This window comes from Somniosus microcephalus, chromosome 19, assembly GCF_052327205.1.
Source record: "Somniosus microcephalus isolate GS21.2 chromosome 19, FLI_Smic_1.0, whole genome shotgun sequence".
Classification (NCBI taxonomy): domain Eukaryota; kingdom Metazoa; phylum Chordata; class Chondrichthyes; order Squaliformes; family Somniosidae; genus Somniosus; species Somniosus microcephalus.
Genome location: NC_141005.1, coordinates 43,841,204 through 43,859,113, shown reverse-complemented (window position 1 = coordinate 43,859,113; position 17,910 = coordinate 43,841,204).

The window sequence follows — 17,910 nt, the reverse complement described above, 5'->3', positions numbered from 1 at the left end:
GCAAATTTCAAATTCTCATCCCCATGTTTTAAATCACCTTCACTGCCTCACCCCTCTCTACCTCTGTAACTCCTCCAGCCAAACAGCCCCACTAAAATATCTGTTCCTCTTATTCTGGCTACTTCTGCACCCTCCCCACCCCCTCCCTCACTTTGTCCCACCATTGGTGGCCGTGGGTTTCTGCAATTACACCCTAGTGATCAGTGTCTGCGTCCTGCTTTGGCCGTGATTGTGGATTGCCCTCCTCCACCACAGCTAGGACTTTTTTTATATAGCAAAATTATGGAGCATGCAGCAGACGACAATTACCTTGGCAGCCCTCGGTGGGGTCGGGAGGCCTCACTGTATCTGCACTCTGCTTGGGTCTGGCTAAAAGGCATCAATAACCATAATTTATTAATTTCTGATTATGACACTTTGATTGTTTTAAAGAAGCCAATGAACATTACACACAATGGTTTTTTTTTAATGATTGAACAGCATTTCTATAAATTTACTTTCTGCGGTTTATACTTGTAGTAATCTGGCAGTTTCGAACATGTTGAAACCTTACAGTAGACCTCTTTAGTATATTTAATTCAGAAGAAACTTTCATATTTCTTCAAGGAGTATTGAACTATGGGGGAAATTTGTATTCTTCTACTTACACATTACATATATAATTTTTATCATTAAAATGTTATAGCCAACTGATCAATAGTTACGTTCCCACTGGGACTGTGTAAAGTCAAGTCAGATACCTGTAGGAGGAGGCTACTTTAGAAATATTTTTAATCAGGTGAATTTTATTCAGGAGAAACTGCCAGATTGCTACAAGTATAGACCACAGAAACGACATTTATAAAAAAGCACTGTTCAAACATACATAATGCAGTGATTTCAGGTGATCAGGAAAGCAAATCATTCAGTGCAGATCAGACGTTGAACCTGGGATCTTCCAAACATCTGTGGGTCATTGCCACATCATGTGATGTATTTAGCCACTTGAGTCAAGAATGACTTCCTCATCTATCGATATATTAAAATCAGTGCATATGCTGTGCGCTCCATTTTAAAGAGAGGTAACCATCTCCTATGGTTTTCCCAGTGTTAAAATATCAGTAGTTGATAATCTCTTCTTCTTAGGCAGTCCCTCGGAACCGAGGATGACTTGCTTCCACATTAAAAATGAGCTCGCAGGTGACTGATGAGTCCAATGCAGGACCTACAGTCTCTGTCACAGGTGGGGCAGACGGTGGTTGAAGGGGCGGGTGGGTGAGGTGCTTGGGTTGACGTGCGCTCCTTGCGCTGCCTGCGCTTGGCTTCCGCTTTCTCCCAGCGAAGAGACTCGAGGTGTTCGGCGCCCTCCCGGATGCTTCTCCTTCACTTTGTGCGGTCTTGGGCCAGGGATTCCCAGGTGTCGGAGGCTTTGAGGGTGTCCTTGAAGCGTTTTCTCTGCCCACCTGGGGCTTTCTTGCCATGCCGTTGATCATCACCATTCCTGTCATGCCTCGAGGTATCTCTTTAATCAGATTTCCCATTGTTAAGTGAGCAGGTATTTAAGTCCCAGTCATGCCATTATGTCCAGTTCTATTACTAAGTGGAGCTTCCAAAGCTATGGCTATGCATAGCTAAGCCAGCATTATACAGCTTCAGAACCTCCACAGCCTCGAGGCACAGCCAGTATTTCAACCTAACAGCCTGGATAACGGTAAGTTCAGAACAATTACTGAATATGTTATTCTTTCCTCTTCCGTTTTCTCATTTAAAATTTTTTTTAAATCTTCAATAACTTTTTTTGGCTTTCTCTTTAAAATAATTTATTGTCAAAATGTTCTAACCTGGACCTCAAGGGGCCCATCCTTCTCAGTGTTTGGCCTTACCTCAGTGTATGCTTTTGACTTCCTGAACCTAAATTTCCTCATTTTCTGACACTCCTCCATCCTGCATGGTGCCATTTCACCCCTGTCTCCCACTATTCTTCACATCATGCTTCCAGCTCCTGCTGTTGCTGCCCCCAGTCACTCCTGATCTGACATTTGTCTCAACTTTTTAAGCAGAAATTAAATTTTTTTGCAGAAAATACAAATCTTCTTCGCTTTTTACCTTTATTTTTAAATACATTTTTCATTCAATTTTGACAGACTTTTTTCTAGCTTCCATTGCACGAATGATCATTTAAATATTTTAATGTGTGAAATTTCATTAATTATCATTGCCACATAATTAAATACGATAAATTATGATTTTAATATTTCACTGACTGAGATTGCGTAAATAATGATCTCCAAGTTTTTCATTTATTATGTATTATAGATGGCACCTTTCATTATTTATATCATTTTATAATGTTCCTAATTAAGTAAGTTGGTGTACTTGTGATTGCAATACAACACGGGGAGCATTGCAGGTGAGTAGCACCATGGTAACAGCAGACAGGACACAATGCGATAGACGGCAGCAGCGCCAGCAGCTTCAGCGCATGTCAGGTACATGAGAGTAGTGAGTGTATTCTTTGGCTCACACTGGGCAACACCATGGGAGATGGACGAGTAGGTTTGAATCCTACCCGAGGGTGATGTGACTGCGGGGGCCGTCAAGCTGGCCGTTTACCAACGTTGGTTTTGGAATTCTTAATTGCATGCAAGGCATAAGGGATGTAGTTATTTCAAATTCACAATTGAATGTTAGGAAACAAAAATTATTTAAAAAAAACCCAAGGTTACAATATTCCTGTGTCTGGTCTATTATTTCAATAATGCCTCTTGTAAATTTAAGAATAGGCCTCTGGCAAGCGAAATAAATGGTCAGTTCAATCCTGCTAATGCCTTTGGGACTGTTCCTATGTAAATATCTCTCTCAATACCAAAGCAACTCAATATTGGAACAACTGGCAGCACATTTGTCAAAATACTGGAGTACTTTACATGATTGATCCAGAAATGTATTATCTGACAAAAATCTTTCAATAATAAATGATGTAAGGTCACATTGAGTTGAAAAGTAAAGTTACTAAGCAGCTGCCACCCAAGCATGCTCACAAAAGAACATTTGTAACACTTTCTTGCATGTTTTATTGATGCCAATGTTCCTTTTGGTTAATCGTACTAACAAGATGCTAACAAACTATTTACACCCCAGGTTATATCGCCTTATTTTTAAATAACCAACCTGAAATCTCTAGACTTCAAAGTTAAATAAATTAATAAATAACGTTAGTTGTATTTAAATTGCACTTTTGCACGTTGATACGCCTCAAATGTTTCACAGAATGAGTTGGGTTTTATTGGAAGTGCGGACTGTTGATATGTCGGTACAAACAGCAGCCATTTTGCACCAGCACTGTTCCATAAAACAGCCTGATAATCCGCCTTTGGGCAGTGTTGGTTGAGAAAGGAATGTTAACCAAGACACAGGGAGAAAGCAACTTGTCTTCTTTGAATAGTGTAGGATTTTCAACATTAGAAAAAGAACAGAAGTTACATCGAAGTTACATTCATCTGGAATACCAGAACAGGCAGCCAGGGCCTCAGTTAAACATCTGATTTGAAGGAGTAACATTTGACAACCATATGTTTGTTAATACGATATTTGAAAAATCTAATTCTTGTGCATGAATTTTGACACAATCAGATGGGTAAGAGTGGAACAAAGTAAGGGTAGTCCTGCCAAGCTGGACAATGGAGGAGAGACATTAGAGGAGGATTGACTGTGTCGAGGGCAGCATAGAGATTGAGGAGGGATAATACATCACAGGCACGGAAAATATGACTTGGATTAGGGCTGTTTTGGTTCTGCGCGAAGGGTCGAAACCTAATTGGAGGAATTGAAATGGAGAACTGGGAGAGGTGGATCTGGGGAGCGAATGCTTCAAGGACCTTGGAGAGGAAAGGGAGGTTGGAGATGGGACTGCAGTTAGTAAGGACAGTGGGGTCGAAAGTGTTTTTTTTAGAAGAGAGGTGTAGTAATAGTAGTTCTGAATGGGAGTGGGAAGGTGCCTGAGGAGAAGATACTTTTTCTGAATAATTCAAAATTTTGAGGGGTTTTGCTAGAGTAAATAGGGAGAAATTGTTTCTACTGGCAGGAGGGTCTGTAACCAGAGGACACAGATTTAAGTTATTTGGCAAAAACCCCAGTTGGAAAATGAGGAGAATTTTTTTTACGCCACGAGTTGTTATGATGTGGAATGCGCTGCCCGAAACGATGGTGGAAACAGATTCAATTGTAACTTTGGAAAGGGAATTGGATATATACTTAAAAAGGAATTTTTTTTTACTGGGCTATGGGGAAAGAGCAGGGGAGTGGGAATAATTGGATAGCTCTTTTAAAGAGCCGACACAGACATGATGGGCCGAATGGCTGCCTTCTGTGCTCTATGATTCTATAGGGAGCCACTTACAATATCAGCTAGTGTGGGTGAAGGAAGGGAAGTTGGGTAGTCAGCAGTTTAGTGGGAATGAGGTCAAGAAAGCAGGAAGTAGATCTCATGGGTGAGATGAGCTTGGAGAGGGCATAGGTGGGGGTAGGGGGTGGTGAAGGGAGAGACACTAGAAAGAGTGATGGGATTTAGGGCTAGGGTAGGGGGACAACTGGAAGGGGAGATTTGGCTTGGTGGCTAAGGGGCAAAGGGGGGAGCAGCAGAGGCAGCTGAATGGATGGTGTGTGTAATGATCAGTAACCTGTCATTCTAGAATGGTACACTAGGTGGAGGTGTATCTTGCTGTATGTTTAGCTGTATATATAAGAGTGGGCTACCCACGATGCACTAGGCTACCCACAAGGCAGTAGTCAAGATGGATGCTGTACAAGTCCACATGGCATGAATAAAGTGACTAGCTGTTCATAATGAAAACGACTAGTTATTAATGAACATAACATAGTACCAGGATTGGTAAAATCTGCTGAATATTGTGAAATGCGACATGGAGAATTTGAAGCCACCGGAGGGTTTGAATCTCACGGGGAATGTCGACTGCAATTGGCGGACTTTCAAACAACAATTTGAACTCTACATTGCTGCCATCGGATTCGGTACGAAGCCAGACGCAAGGAAAATAGCATTGCTGCTCATGGTTGCAGGCCCAAAGGCGATAGAGGTATTTAATACATTTGTATTTGATCAAGAGGAGAACAGAAAAAAAATTGGACGATGTGTTAAAGAAATTTGATAAACATTGTTCTCCCAAAAAGAATGAGACCTATGAGAGGTACATGTTCTGTTCACGGACACAGCAGCAAAATGAGACTTTTGATAGCTTTGTGACCGATCTGAAACTGAAAGCACAGATATGTAATTTTTCTGAACTGAAATCATCCATGATTCGTGCCCAGATTGTGTTTGGTATTCATGGTAAAAAGGTCAGGGAACGTCTGTTGAGAGAAACTGAACTAACATTGGAAAATGCTGTAAAAATATGCCAAGCCAGTGAGCTAGCTCAAAAGCACGTGAAGACTTTCAGTGAAAATAATAATAATGCGATTGTAGTAAGTGATAGTGCTGCTGTTGGTGCTGTGTCCTACAAAGGGAAGAAACGTGGGCAGAACAGAAATGAAAAGCAATCGGAGGAAGGAATTTTTACTTGTAAACGCTGTGGTTATAAACACCAGTCAAGACAATGCCCAGCATTTGGGAAAACGTGCATAAAATGTCATGGAAAGAATCACTTTGCCAAACAATGCTTTTCAAAAGTAAAAACTAAGAAAGGGCAACGAGTTAATGTGATTGAGGACACTGATTTAAGTGAGACATTTTCTGTAGGAATGGTGTCATGTGACAATATCAAAAAGGATACAGAAAATGTGCAGCCCTCAGGAATGGACAATGCTGAACATAAAGTTAATGCAGTAAAAGAGGACAAATGGATAATGCCACTGAAGGTAAATGGAGCATTAGTTACATTGAAACTAGACACTGGGGCAAAAGCAAACTTAATCAGTATGAGTGACATTAAAAACATGAAAGAAAAGCCCAAAATACAGAAAAAGTCAGTACTACTGAAGAACTATAATGGACAGAAAATAGATAGCTTAGGTGTATGCAGAATAAAGTGACAGTCAAAGACAAAGTGCATCATCTCATGTTTTCTGTTGTGGCTGAAGGACTTGATTCACTACTAGGTGACAAAGCTTGTGAGGACTTAGAACTGGTCAAGAGAGTCTACCGTATAAACTGTGCCATAAGCAGACCAGATGACTCGGTGGATTCTGTATTGAGTAATTTCCAGGATGTGTTCAAAGGATTTGGAGTTCTACCATTCACTTACAAGATCCAGCTAAAGGAGGATGCTCAGCCAGTGGTACATGCTCCACGGAGAGTTCCAGCACCCCTGCGTGACCAGCTCAAGAATGAACTGGACAGAATGACCACACTAGGAGTCATCAGGAAAGTCAAAGAGCCAACAGACTGGGTTAACTCCATGGTATGTGTAAAGAAAAAGAACAATGATCTAAGAATATGCATGGATCCAAAGGACTTAAATGCAAACATAAAACGTGAACACTACCAGATTCCCAAGCGAGAAGAAATCACCAGTGAAATGTCAGGTGCCAGATACTTCACAAAGCTCGATGCCTCACAAGGATTTTGGCAACTAAAACTGGATGAAGAGAGCACCAAATACTGTACCTTCAACACACCATTTGGCAGGTATTGTTTCCTCAGAATGCCTTTCGGGATAATATCTGCATCTGAAATCTTTCATAGAGCGATGGAACACATAATTGAAGGCCTGGAAGGATTTCGGGTCTATGTTGATGACATCATCATCTGGGGCTCCACACTGAAAGAACACAATGAGAGACTGACTAAAGTGCTACAGAGCATACGCCAGAATGGACTGAAGCTCAACAAAGCCAAGTGTCAGTTTGGCGTCCAGGAAGTCACTTTCCTAGGAGATAATCTATCTGGTAAAGGAATAGAGCCAGATATGGAAAAAGTAAACGCCATACTCAACATGCCCCAACCCACTGACAAAAAAGGAGTGCTATGCATCATGGGGATGATAAACTTCATTGGAAAGTTCATTCCTAACTTGTCAGCCAAGACAGCCTGTCTGCGAGACCTGCTACATAAAACAAATGAGTTCGCATGGACAGAAAAACATGAACAAGAGTGGATGAACCTCAAAACAGTGCTGACAACCACACCTGTACTCACCTTTGTGGTAAACCACTGTTTGTATTCCACTGTGTACATGCCTGGACATGCCTCGGCTGACTCCTCCCACAAGTCCTAGTATAAAGTTGACTGCTCCCCAGCCCTTTGTATTTCTGGACCGGTCGACCACTCGAGGCAGACCTTCATTCTTTTGTTAATAAAAGCCTTTAGTTACTCTCTTAACTCTCAGTCTTTTATGAGTAATTGATAGCGCATCAATTTTATTAACAAAATTTCCTGACCTCCAAAGTGAACCACCGAGTGTACTCGGTCATCCAAGACGCGACCTCGTACGCGGACGCTATCAAGCTCCTCAAGGACCAGTACACGCGCCCAGTGAACGAAGTGTACGCCAGGCACCTTCTGGGGAGTCGTAAACAACAACCTGGGGAATCGACCGTGGAATACCTTCAGGCACTGTCTGTGCTTGGCCGGGCCTGTGGTTGTAAGGATGTAAAGGCCGCCGTGTACACAGAGGAACTTATCCGGGACGCTTTTGTAGCGGGCCACAGATCCAATTACACCCGACAGCGACTGTTGGAGCAGAGTGACCTCGACCTCAACAAGGCCTCTGAACTCGCACTATCATTGGATGCAGCCTACCGGGGCATGGATGCCTACTCCTCTGCACCGTGGACGCCGCGGGGAATGACAGCCTGGGACACGGTAGGACCGCCTCATAGCGCCGTGCCACCCCAGCCACACCCCAGCAACGGCCCAACTACCGCAGCAGTGTCCCAAGGCCAGACAGCAGTGCCCCAAGGCCAGAAATGCTACTTCTGTAGCCAGGCAAAACACCCCAGAGCGCGCTGCCCGGCGAAAAACGCGATCTGCTCGGGCTGCGGGAAGAAGGGACACTACGCTAGCATCTGCAGGGCCAAAGCCACCCTGAACCCCAGCAGCGCCGCGTGTGGGCCATGCGGGCCGCCATCTTGGGCCTCCCCGGCCATGTGCGAACCACCGGTACAGCAGCCATTTTGGACGCCTCCAGCCACATGGGGATCATGGACGCCGCCATCTTGGACGACAGCCGGAACGCAGCAGGCCCCCAACACCGCCTCATCTGATACCCGCAGTGACACACCGACCCCTACGCTGGCATCCGTTACACTGGACCAAGCGAGACCGCACCAGCTGGCCAGTTCCACAATGGACATTAAGGTAAATGGTCACGATACAATCTGCCTTTTTGACTCTGGGAGCACGGAGAGCTTCATCCACCCCGACACGGTGCGGCGTTGCTCTCTCCCAGTCCTGCCTGCGCACCAGCGGATTTCTATGGCCTCCGAGTCCCAGTCGGCGGACATCAGCGGCTACTGCGTGGTGACACTCGTAGTAGACGGGACTGTGTACGATCATTTTAAACTTCTGGTCCTGCCCGACCTCTGCGCTGCCGTCCTGCTGGGGTTAGGTTTTCAGTGCCACCTTAAAAGTGTTACGATGGCGTACGGTGGACCCCTACCCCCACTCACAGTCTGCAGCCAGCAGCTTCCAAATTGCCCGCCGCGCACCAGGTGCAACCTCTCCACACTCAGAGTCACCCCCCCCCCCACTGTTTGCTAACCTCACCCCCGACTGTAAGCCCATCGCCACAAAGAGCAGGTGATACAGTGCCGGGGACAGGGTTTTCATTAAAACCGAAGTGGAGCGGCTCCTGAAGGAAGGGATTATTGAGGGCAGCACCAGCCCCTGGCGAGCCCAGGTTGTGGTCGTTAAGACCGGCGAGAAGCAGCGCCTGGTCATCGACTTCAGCCAGACAATAAATCGCTACACCCTGCTGGACGCCTACCCACTCCCCCGTATAGCTGATATGGTCAACCAGATCGCGCAGTACCGCGTCTTCTCGACCATTGACCTGAAATCAGCGTACCACCAGCTCCCTATCCGCCCTGAGGACCGCCAGTATACTGCCTTTGAGGCAAACGGCCGCCTCTATCACTTCCTTAGGGTTCCCTTTGGCGTCACCAACGGGGTCTCCGTCTTCCAAAGGGAGATGGACCGGATGGTAGATCAAAATGCGTTGCAGGCCACTTTCCCATATCTGGACAATGTGACCATCTGCGGCTGTGACTTGCAGGACCATGACGCAAACCTCGAAAAATTCCTCCGCACCGCCCAACTCCTGAACCTGACATATAACAAGGAGAAGTGCATATTCCGCACAAACCGCCTCGCCATCCTTGGCTGTGTTGTGGAACACGGAGTCATCGGCCCCGACCCCGACCGGATGCATCCCCTTATGGAACTCCCACTGCCCCACTGCCTCAAGGCCCTGAAGAGGTGCCTAGGGTTTTTCTCCTATTACGCCCAGTGGGTCCCCTACTATGCGGACAAGGCCCGTCCGCTGATCAAGTCCACCTCTTTTCCCTTGACGGCAGAGGCCCGCTTAGCCTTCCACCGTATCAAGGAGGACATTGCCAAAGCCACCATGCACGCAGTGGACGAATCCATCCCCTTCCAGGTGGAAAGCGACGCGTCCGACTTTGCCCTGGCCGCTACCCTCAATCAGGCGGGGAGACCCGTGGCCTTCTTTTCACGAACCCTCCAAGGCCCGGAGACCAGACACTCCGCTGTTGAGAAGGAGGCCCAGGCGATTGTGGAGGCTGTGCGTCATTGGAGGCACTACCTGGCCGGAAAACGATTTACCCTGCTCACTGACCAGCGTTCAGTTGCTTTCATGTTTAACAACAAGCAGAGGGGCAAAATCAAAAATGACAAGATCTTGAGGTGGAGAATCGAACTTTCCACCTACAATTACGAGATCTTGTACCGGCCCGGGAAGCTCAATGAACCCCCGGATGCGCTATCGCGTGGCACCTGCGCCAGCGCGCAGATCGATAGACTGCGGGCCCTCCACAATGACCTCTGCCACCTGGGGGTCACCAGGTTCTTCCACTTCATCAAGGCCCGCAACCTGCCTTACTCTATTGAGGAGGTCAGGACCATGACCAGGAACTGCCAAGTCTGCGCTGAGTGCAAACCGCACTTTTATAGACCAGACAGGGCCCACCTGATAAAAGCCACTCGCCCCTTCGAGCGCCTGAGCGTTGATTTTAAAGGGCCTCTCCCCTCCTCCGACCGCAATGTGTACTTCCTCAATATTATTGATGAGTACTCCCGTTTCCCGTTCGCCATCCCCTGCCCGGACATGACCAGTGCCACGGTCATTAAATGTCTGAACGACCTCTTCACCCTGTTCGGTTTCCCCAGCTATATCCATAGCGACCGGGGCTCATCGTTTACGAGCGACGAACTCCGTCAGTACCTGCTAACTAGGGGTATTGCCACAAGCAGGACCACCAGTTACAACCCCCGGGGGAACGGACAGGTGGAAAGAGAAAATGCAACAGTTTGGAAGGCCGCTCTGCTAGCCTTAAAGTCTAGGGGCCTTCCAACCTCCCGCTGGCAGGCTGTGCTCCCCGAGGCGCTCCACTCTATTCGGTCACTGCTCTGCACTGCCACTAACGCCACCCCTCATGAGAAAATGTTTGTCTTCCCAAGGAAGTCCACATCGGGGACATCACTACCGCCATGGCTGACGTCCCCAGGGCCGGTCCTACTGAGAAGACACGTGAGGACCCATAAAACGGACCCCCTGGTCGAGAGGGTCGACCTCCTCCATGCCAACCCCCAGTATGCTTACATTGCATACCCGGACGGGCGGGAGGACACAGTCTCCATAAGAGACCTTGCACCCTCGGGGGCCGCAGTAACCCACTACTCACTACCATCCCCCCCCACGATCCGATATCCAGCCCCAGCAGACGGCAGGCCTGGGCCCCGCGACCCGCTCGACATCTACGAGGACGACACGCCTGTGCCACAGCCTACGCAGGACTCGACGCCAGAAGCTCCACTACCCCTGCCGTCACCACGCCGATCACAGCAGCAGACAAGACCTCCGGAGAGACTCCAATACACTAACTTTTAATACACTTCACCCCGCCAGACTCAATTTTAAACAAGGGGTGAATGTGGTAAACCACTGTTTGTATTCCACTGTGTACATGCCTGGACATGCCTCGGCTGACTCCTCCCACAAGTCCTAGTATAAAGGTGACTGCTCCCCAGCCCTTTGTATTTCTGGACCGGTCGACCACTCGAGGCAGACCTTCATTCTTTTGTTAATAAAAGCCTTTAGTTACTCTCTTAACTCTCAGTCTTTTATGAGTAATTGATAGCGCATCAACCTTCTTTGACCCAACAAAGAGAATCAAAGTGTCAACGGATGCATCAAAAGATGGCCTAGGCGTGGTCTTGCTACAAGCAGAGGGTGAAGATTGGAAGCCTGTTGCCTATGCCTCCAGGTCTATGACTGATTCTGAGTGTCGATACGCCCAGATTGAAAAGGAATGTCTAGGCTTGGTAGTTGGACTAGAAAAGTTCCATGGCTACATATATGGACTTCCCACCTTCACAGTTGAGACAGACCACAGCCCACTGGTTGCCATCATCAAAAAAAATCTGAATGAGATGTCTCCAAGGATTCAACAACTCATGATGAAGCTGCAAAGATATGACACTTTGAACTGATCTACACACCAGGCAAACACACAGTGTTAGCAGATGCACTATCCCGAGCACCCACAATGAGTCATGTGAGCTCTACTGAGGAAGACATAGATGTTCATGTGAGTATGGTCACTGCTGCGCTGCCCGTGTCAGACACAAAATCAAAGCAAATAGCAGAAGAAACAGTAAAAGATACAGTGTTACAAATAGTAATAGAGAACATTCATCATGGTTGGCCAAAAGGTTCCTGTCCAAAGTACTATCACATAAGGTCAGAATTGAGTGTTGCAAGTGGACTATTACTAAAACAGAACAGAATAGTAATTCCACAGGCTATACGTCAAGACATGCTCAAAAGGATTCATGAGGGACACCTCGGAATTGAAAAATGCAAAAGGAGAGCAAGAGACACTGTTTATTGGCCTGGCATAAATAAGGACATTGAGAACATGATAGGCAAATGTCAGACATGTCAGAAACACCAAAACAAACAAGCAAAGGAACCAATGATAGTAGCTGACTTACCAACAGCACCATGGCAAAAGGTTGGTATGGACCTTTTTCATTTAAATGGTAAAGAATATCTAATAGTGATTGACTACTATTCTAACTATCCTGAGATGGCGCTGCTCTCAAACACCACAGCAAGCAGTGTCATAATGCATGCTAAATCCATCTTCGCCAGACATGGAATTCCCAGGATTGCCGTTAGCGACAATGGTCCGTGCTTCAACTGTAAGGAGTGGCAACAGTTTGCAGCACAGTATGACTTTCAGCACATCACATCCAGTCCTTTGTATGCTCAGTCGAATGGTAAGGCAGAGAAAGGTGTTCAAGTTCTCAAACAGCTACTGAAGAAAGTGACAGAAAGCAAGTCTGATCCTTATCTCGCCCTGCTGAGCTACCGAGCCTCACCTTTAGACTCTGGTTCTTCACCTGTTGAACTCCTAATGGGTCGCAAGTTGTGCACCACGCTACCCTGCTGTGCAAAAGAAAAGCAGAGTAAGGAACTGAGACAGAGACTTCAACTGAACAGAAATCATACTATGACAAGTCATCCAAAACTCTGAAACCATTGACAAGGGATGATGTTGTCAGGATTGAGGATCCAGATGCATGGAACAGGAAAGCTACAGTTCTTGAGGAAGTAGGACCAAGGTCATACACTGTTAGAACTGAGGAAGGACAGATTCTCAGGAGGAACCGCCGTTCCTTCCTAAAAACACAAGAAACTATCCAAGAGCAAATCGATGACAATGCCGCAACTGAATCTTGTCACCAGCAGAACAATCTAACACAAACATACATACAGGCTCTCATGAAAACACATCAGACCTACCTGTGCTGATAAGATCCACACGTGAAGTAAAAAAGCCTGATAGACTTAATCTTTGAGTACAAAGAAAACTATATTGAAAATGTATTGACTGTTGTGAAAATGTTTATGTTTATAGAGCACTAACAAATGTGTTACTGATATCATCTTTATCGTGTTTCTTGAAAGTTGATTGATATTGATTGATATTGATTTTGTTTAACCTCAAAGAAAGGGGGATGTAATGATCAGTAACCTGTCATTCTAGAATGGTACACTAGGTGGAGCTGTATGTTGCTGTATGTTTAGCTGTATATATAAGAGTGGGCTACCCACAATGCACTAGGCTACCCACAAGGCAGTAGTCAAGATGGATGCTGTACAAGTCCACATGGCATGAATAAAGTGACTAGCTCAAGCTAGCTGTTCATAATGAAAATGACTAGTTATTAATGAACATAACAGTGTGTATCTGGATGACAAAGAAATGCATGAGCTCCTCCCACTTGTTAGAGGTGAGGATGGAGGGGGCAGGAGAACAGGGTTTAAGGAGGTGATCATCATAGAACAGTGAACAGTTTTGACAGAAGAGAGAGGCCCAGGAGAGCTTGATGTGGTTGAGCCAGATCTCGTGAAGCATCGCTTGGCCAGTGGTGCACCAGATACGCTCGTGTTTGCGCTCCTTGGATTTGAAGAAACAAAGTGGAAGCCAGACCGCAGGGAACAACTGGGATGGAAGATGAGGTGTTCCTCCATGGACCCAGAAGACATTGATTTTAACATGGAGATGTAAATTGGACCTGATGTGACTTCGCCTGGGAGAGAGGTGGGCAGTCCTGTATGGAGTGCATCCACTGTCCATGTTGATTGTTCTGTGCAGCAGATGCACTCCACAGGAATCCCGAGCCTAATGTCACCAGAGTGCACATGCTTCACTTACTCTTCATTGAAATGGATGTTATCCTGTCTCTGCATTGGAAACCTTCAACCAGCAAATTTGTCCAGTTACAGAGACAGTGAAAGCACAGAGTATATCATCTAATGGGGTAATTAAGTACTTTTATAGGAAAGTACTTACCCATACAGTCTGCTTTAATGGACCTTGGCATAAATTGTTCGAAAGACACAAATATTGGCGCTGAATTTGCGGTTGTAATGACGGCGAAACTGTCAGCGTTCACTGTCATTACAACTGTGAAACTGACAGCAACTTCTGGCATCCGCACTTGCGTAGTTAAATGTGGAAATCCAGAAGTTACTGTCAGTCGTTCCCTGTTCCCCCACAGGGTGCATTGTTGAACCCCCGCAGTGGGCAATCAATTGAAATCACTGAACTGATGAGAACTTCAGCTTTTACACTCCAATATCGCTGTTAAAACCCCCCCAAAAAGTTAAGCCCTGTTCACTGAGGTATATCTGGGTTTTTAATGTCGTACTGAGTCATAACTACTGCTGAACAACCGTTTTGGCCCTGAAAAACTCATTTTAAATTTGTGGAAGGACACATTTTTCCATTATGATAAAAATTCCATGGATTTTAATATAATTTTTTAAAAAAGTTTTATGATATTTCAGCTTTTACTTTAATCCCATGTGTGTGTCCCAATCTTTATTTTGCTCTCTGTAAAATTATTTAAAAAGCGAAGGATAATCAGTGCATTTGCTTCCTGGTTTGCTGTCTGTGCGAATTCTTCAATATGATTGGCTGCTAAGCCAGCTTGATCACATCACTGTTGCTGGACGTTGGAGATCCCCTACAGGTGATGCCAGAATGAAATTAACGTTGGGAGAAGTGAAATAGACGCCACAGAGATTGCTAGGCCTTGTGGGCAGCTTTACTCGAGGTCAGCGGTGAGTGCCCTCACTTCGCTGCTGAACGCAAAATCAGGGCCATTATCATTTGGGAACAGATCTTAAAGTAATATTAAGTGCCGTGGCATTGCTACATAGCTTAGACAAAATTGCACAACCTCTTGCTTTATGCCATATCTGCCATTTTGAGTACAAACCGTTTGAGGGGAGACAGATTGAAAGTTGGATGCTGGAACACAATAGGGAATGTGTTTCTTTCCCTGCACCAGCTCCATTTTGTGTAGAATGTATGAAGAGGCTTGCAAGATGTTCGAATTATGAATTATGGATTTATGAATTATGGATATTCTACAGAACAAAAAGTGCAGATCTCCAGTCATTTACTTTTTTGCATAAGAATTAATATGCTAATATATTCACAGGTCCCATTTGGAAACCTGCCAAGTCATTTGAAAACAGTCTTTTGATTTACGTATCATGTCACCTACTTTATTTACTAACTCTGAAAAGTTATCACAACTCCCTCTGTTCGGAGGACTTGCAGTCATTCTTTCTATAATCATAAATGTAATTTATAACATCCTCATGATGCTCTGTCGTTCATATCAAATTGTTGAGCATGCAGCAAGTGGGCCCCTTCAGGCACAAGTCCAGTAGGCTGGGGATGTCCAACCACAGTAGCAGTTCCTAAATGCTCCTGGGACGAGACATTCCATACCTGTGCACTGGCCGTTAATGTGGTTTGCTGCAAAAAAATGGCGTCCGCCTCGCTTCCAACCTTCTCCGGCGTGGGACATGGTGGTCGCCATTTTGGTAAGGGCCATAGCGCTGGCCCCTGAAATGTAAATGAGCAGATGGTGACGTCAATTGGCGTGCAATGCCGACTTGACGCCACATCTGCAAACTTCGACATTCTCGCTCTGTTTAACGCCAGGTCCTAAGCACGCTCAGAAAAGCGAGCATAAAGCAGCCCTGCAGAGCTGCTGTCAGTGCTTCTTAAAGGGACACACACATTTTTCAGATAAGTTTGGATTTAAGCTTTGGACTTTTAAAAATATATATTTTATTGAAGTAGTGGCTTGGTGCAATAGATGTTAAAAGTTTTTCAAGTGTGCAGGGAGTGCTGATGGATGCTTGCAAGGCTTCAGATGGTAAAGGAAAGCTTCTGAGAAGACAGAAAATGCTGGAAATACTCAGCAGGTCAGCCAGCATCCGTGGAGAGAAAAACAGAGTTAACATCTCAGGTCAAGATACTGCCTGACCTGCTTTGTATTTCCTGTATTTTCTACTTTTATTTCAGATTTCCAGCATCCACTCGCAGAGAGACAAGAAAGACGCAGAAGAAGAAGGCGCAGAAGGAAGGATGCAACCCAGACAGCCCCTTTCTGGCCGGAATATCCGGGATGGAATCAGCCGCCTGCAGTACCAGTGACCACAACCCCAATCCCCCTTTTCAACATTTGTCCCACACCTTCCCTTCCCTCTGTTACTGACCATCACAGCTCTTGGCCACAATGCTGAAATAAAATCCACCACAAAGCAAACTTTCCAATCCAACTTTATACATCTATCCATCCAATATGACAGCAAGAAATCAACTAATCACCCCTGTGCATTCCCTTAGTAACTATCTTGGTTGTGCCTTTGCATATTCTAGTGATGTTACGCAGTGCTAACCCAATGGCTGCAGCATGGTTGGTGGAAGGCTGCTGACTTTCAGTGGGGGACACTGCAGTTGGCCTTGCAGGATGACCTCAAGGAGCTGGTGGCTGGGAGTGTGAAATCGAGTGGTGCTGTTTCTTCTTCTTCACTCTCCTCTCCCTCTTCTGGGTCAACCACTGGCTGGGCCCACTGGATTTCTTTGTTGTGTGAAATGAAGAAGACACAAGGGTGAGGGGAGAGCAGGAGAGCAACAGCTGCATGCTTACACCATGTGCACCTTGTAAATCAGAAGATATTGTGGGATGAGGGGGAAGTGGGATGTGAGAAGGTGGACTAGATATGAAGATACCAGAGCCATGTATCCCTTCAGCCCTGCCACTGGCCAAGAGCTCAGCCATGCCCCTGCCAAGAATGGCCAGCACCATCTCCTCCTAGGGGGTGAGGTGAAGCTAGGAATGTGAGGTGTGCCTCATGTTTGGTACAGATTATTTGTAGATGAGTAATGCGGGGGGTGTGCGGGAGGGTGGAGATGGTCATGCAATGAGCAGTGTGTGAGGCTAGTGGTGCAGTTGGTAGGAGATGGCTTTTGAAGATGCATTCACTGACCTTGACCACTGGTCTGAGTTCGTGAAGCTTCTTTAGGTGGTGGAGCCAGGTCGTGGGGGCAACACTGGGGGCAGTGACGGCCTCGGTGATCTGGTCTTATACTGTTCTTTCTGGAGGGCCTCCTAGCCCCTGTGGGTAGAGGCCCTCTCTTGCAGTGTTGACCCCCTGCACAAAGCTGGAATACTGCGTGTAAAACCCTAGGTGCCCCTTCCCTGGCTTGTTGAGCCATTTGTGTTAGCACTTTTACCATTTTTTTACATGTAGAAGGCAGTTCAGCTTCAAGAGCTGAAGACTGCCATTTCGGAATTATTTTTAACATTTTTTTCAGAAGGCAGTTGAGCTCTAAGGGCTAAAAACTGCCTACTTTTAAATGATTTTTATTTTTTTCATTTTAGAAGGCAGTTCCCCTTTAAGGGACCAACACTGCTGTCTAAAATGACAGGCTAGCTTTAAGACAACGCTGCTCTTGCTCCAGGGATGCTGCAGCCATGCTACATTGGGTCTCCTGCTGAGACTACCGCCCGAAAACCAGTCTTGCACTCCAGGTTTTGCTCTGCGCTAATTTAAATTAGCAGACAGCACCAAAATACTGGTGCTGCCTGCACTATTATTCTGGGCGGCCGTTAACTTTGGCCCACAGTGCTACCGGCAAGTTTCCAGCCTACTCTAATGGTATCTTTCTATTGTGTCTAGTTTTCCAAAACATCTGATCTCTATTTCTGGTGCAAAGCAACTGAACCTGAACCTGAACTTGAATACCCTGTTTAGTTTACAAAAGGGACATTAATTCCCACAGACACTGATTAATCTGATGTACATTGTGTAGGCCCAAACTGCAATGTCTCAAAATGAAAGCTGGTCCAAATGG